Genomic DNA, 4,602 nt, shown 5'->3' on the forward strand with positions numbered 1-4,602 from the left:
TTTCTGCCCTGGCATCCCACTGTTCCCACTGAGATCAAGGGACCCAGATCCTCTGCATCACTCCCAGTTGTCATCACCAGTCTAAGGACAATAGTCACTGCAAGCTTTTCAAGCACTTCTTAATGCCTTAGTGAGGGAGTGTCCTCTAGGCCATCCCAAGGGCTTTGGTTAGGGAGAAGCGAACAGGTTTACACAGAACAGTTCTCAAAGTGCAGAGGTTCTGATACCTCTGTTGTGGAAGAGGCTTCTCAAACTTCCATGTGCATGCAGATCACCTGGGGATCTCTGGAAGCACAGAATCGGATTCTGGAAGTCTGAGGTAGGGCCCAGCATTCTGCATTTTCCAACAAGCTCTTATACGATGCCAGTGCTTCTGATCTGAGACCACAGCCCTGAGCAACAATGCCATAGAGGTGGGTGCCTGGAGACTCAGGAAATGGAAATATAATGGATCGACTAAATCAGTGGTTCTTGAACTTCAGAGGGTTTCAGAACCACCCAGAGAACTTATTAAACTTGGGTCTCTGGCCCTTCCTCCCAGGGTCCATGATTCTGTAGCCCTGAGGCAGAGCCCAAGCATCTGAATTCCCCACACATTCGCAGCGGATGCTCTTGGTCCAGGGACCACACCTTGAGAACCACTTGTCCTCATAAGCCACTCCCACACATTTCCCTTAGATTCTTGACTCCACACCTGGGCAGAGTTTTGTAACTCTTTAAGCACATCGACCATCTTCTTCTGAAGCCGGCCTTTTAGAGATGAGAGGCAAGGAGTGGACTTAAGGAGAACTGGCCTCAGCTTATAAGGCAACTGCCCTGAGCGAAGTTATTGTCAGGCTTTGCTGCAGAGGAGAGCTAGTTCCTGCAGCCAGCACAAGAGGCCTGGAGCCAATGTGGAGGGTCAGAATCCTCAACCGCATCATCTGGCCCTTGGACATCAGGCATCCACCTCCGACCCGTTTCTCAGATTTCCACCCTTCCCACCAGCAACCTTGCCTGGGTGAAAGAGGCTTGGCAGAGTTAAGCACTGAATTGGAGCTACAAATCTCCAACTCTTACACTCAGATCCTGGGCCTGGTTCTTAGCCACATTCGCTTTGAAATTAGCGGAAACAAGGGACTTCTTCAATGCCACCATGGAGGTATGCTGGTTCTCCATGTGTCTTTTAAATTGTATTTCCATGGGTTTTATTATCTCTTTTTCCCTATGTATACTTTCCCTATGTGGCAAAAAGAATCCGGTTGGTTCCACTATTTTATAACCACTGTTGTTGCCATGGCAATTAAATGTCAGAGCCACTTGATCTCTTACTGCCTCCATCTGCATCTCATCACGTGCTGCCACCATGGATGACTTGAGTAATGATAACGCCGCCACATTCCCTGGGTTTCCCATTTCCTACTTCTCCCCAGCAAGGTTATCACTGTGTTCCTCAAATATATGGGCAACTGACTCCTAGAATCCCATTTTGAGAGAGTATTTCCTGATTGCACAATGACTGTATTAGTCTGAGTCCAAATAGGAAGCAGATGGCTCACTGACATTAGTTTAACTCAAGGAGGGTTTTATGAAGACTATTTATTAAGGTTTGGGCAGCGTGTGGGGGACACGCAAGGGAGAATGTGGTGATCCAGGACCAATAAGGGCTGAGCTATTCCATATTAGTACCCCTCAGCCTAAAGAGATGCACAGAGGGAGTGGTTTCTGGAATCCTGAAAGAAATCCCCATAGGGTGGGCCAGTAGAGAGAAAGCAATGGTTTAGGGTCAAAGAACACGGTCGGCCCCAGTGGACTTCTAAGGGCGATGCCTTGCTGGGGTGACTCGTGGCTGAACCCCACATGAAGCCAGAAGGGAAAGAAGCCATGGACATGGTCCATGCAGATCACCCAAGGCAAAGAGTGGGGGGCAAAAGGGTAGACAGCTGGTCGGGCAGCTGAGTGGCCTCCTGATTTTCTTCTGACACTCTTACAGTTTCGTTTTCTTTGCATTTTTTTAAAGATTTTGTTTATTTATTTTTAGAGAGAAGGGAAGGAGAAAGAGAGGGAGAGAAACATCAGTGTGTGTTTGCCTCTCATGGGCCCCCCACTGGGGATCTGGCCTGCAATCCAGACATGTGCCGTGACTGGGAATCAAACTGGTGACCCTTTGGTTCCCAGCCCGTGCTCAATCCACTGATCTACACCAGCTAGGGCAGTTTTCTCTAAATCTACCATTTTGTTCTTTGTTATATACTTATCTCATCAAGTTTTTGTTCCTTTATTTCTCTTTTCTTCCTTTCTTTGGGAATAATTATTTTTATTTTTTCATTTTCCTTCTTATGTTGTTAGTTTCACACTTTCTTATTCTTCTAGTGGCAATCACAAAGATTGAATACATCTCCTTACACCAGTATGAACTCATGTTTAGCTTATAGATGAATATAGATGGTTACATATACAAACATGTATTTATAAGTATTTATATAGACACACATGTGTGTATGTGTGCATAGGCTAATATACACACATACTTATTTGCTCCATCAGCTGAGAGGGCTTGGAAGGAGTGACACCCCATTAGCAGGAAGCACACTGGCACCCAGACTTTGGTTTCTAATACCATTTCAAAATCAAAGAGACTGGGGCTCCTTGGAGAAATGGCTGACTAAAGTTGGGAAAGAAAATATACCAGATAAGCCTATATCATGTTAAAGTTCCAGAAAGTGAAAAGGTGCTTTTTAAAAAAAGATGAGGGGATGTCAAAAGGACAATGGAATCAAATGAAGAGCGACTAGTGGTCAAGCTGGAACAATTTGAGCAAAATAATAATATGTAAAATGGTACCAGATTATAACCCAAAGTATAAAATATCCACGAGTCTATACTGATGTAAATAAGTGACTAAGTAAATTGGGGAGAAGAGAAAAATGTCCCTTGCACAAAAGTTCCATGTAATTTACATAGACATTCCACCTTCAAGGAGGCAGAAGTTCATTCCCACTCCTTCAGTGTCAATCGTACATAGTCACTTTCTTCTAAAAAAAATGCGGTATAGAAAGGAGGAAAAGAGTAATCTCCCAGTGGGGAAACTTGACGAACATTACCTCAGCCAGGTAACCACGGTCAACTTCAACCGCAACATCAATAAGTCATGTTGATGGTAGTTTCCTCTTGACATGTGAAAAAAAATGAGACTTGACCATTGTGTTTCTCCATTCCAAAGCAGACAATTCCAATCTAATCATAAGGAAAAAAAGACAAATCTTCATCAAGGGTCATTTTATAAAACAGTGACCAGGTCTCCTCAGAACTCACAAGAGTTTAACTCCATTGACCTCTCCCTCCCCACATTTGGTGAAGTTTTTGTCATTTATTTTATCTCTACAACTGCTTAAATTCTAGAAGACATGATTACTGTCATTTTAAGCAATCAATGTTCTTTAAACACACACTATACATGTGTGTATGCCTGTACTTATTGATCTTACCAGTGTTTTACATTTCTTCCTGCATTGCTGTGCTTTCATCCTCGACCATTCCCTTCAGCCTGACACTCTCTTTAATTGTGGTGACATCAGAACTCATCAAATCATGCACATCATTTAAAGACCCCCAAAACGTTTCCTTACCTTTCACTCCCTCCAGCCACCCCTCCCCCCTGCCTCATCCCTAGCAACCACCGATCTGTTTTCCTGTCACCGAAGAGTCTTCTTTTGCATATTCTAGAATTTTCTATAAAAAGAATGATATCGTGTGTACTCTTTTGGTCTGGCTTCTCTCAGCAGAATCATGCTGTGTGCCTCACTCCGTGCACACCGATAGCTCCTTCTTTCTCACTGCGAACTGGTGTTCCATTGTATGGATCGCCGCCGTTCATTTGTTCGTTCACCTCTTTATGGACTTGGGGTTGTTTTCAGTTGTTTTGTATTGCAAACAATGCTGGTATAAACACTAGTACAAGTGTTTGTATGGATATGTATTTGCTTTTCTCTAATGTAAACACCGAAGACTGGAATGGCTGGATCATATGGTAGGTGTGTGTTTCACTTTTTGAGAAACTGCCAAATTGTCCTTCGGGGTGTCTGTACCACGGCACGTTTTCCACCAGCAGCGTGCGAGAGTTTCATTTGCTCCACTTTGTCACGAACACTTGATGGGGTCAGTGAGACTTTTTAGATTTTAGCCCTTCCAGTGGGTGTGTAATGCTGTCCTTGTGGCTTTGATTTGCGTTTCCCGAATGACCGCTGAGATGAGTGTTTCATGTGCTCAACCTTTGGCAGCGTCTTTAGTCACTTGAAGGAAATTGCTTTGTTTTTGTTTGTCCAGAAATGCCTTTATTTTGCCCTCACTTTTGAAAGTAAATCTCACTAAGCATATAATTATACAATAACCACTTTCTCTGAGCACTTTGCAGATAATATTCTCCTGTCTTTTGACTTCCACTGTGGCCGCTTGGTCTAATTCTAGACCCCTTGGCACGATCTGCTTCTCTCTCTTTCTCCTGTTTATCCTGTTTGGAAATCATTTGTCTTTCTGAATCTCTTACTGATCATTGGTATCTCTGATCTGCTTTGGAAATTTGCACCCATAATCTCTGAATATTGCAGCCCCTGTTCCCTTCTA

The sequence above is a fragment of the Sturnira hondurensis genome, unplaced genomic scaffold (assembly GCF_014824575.4).
Source record: "Sturnira hondurensis isolate 20B ecotype Veracruz unplaced genomic scaffold, ASM1482457v3 Scaffold0018725, whole genome shotgun sequence".
Lineage (NCBI taxonomy): Eukaryota > Metazoa > Chordata > Mammalia > Chiroptera > Phyllostomidae > Sturnira > Sturnira hondurensis.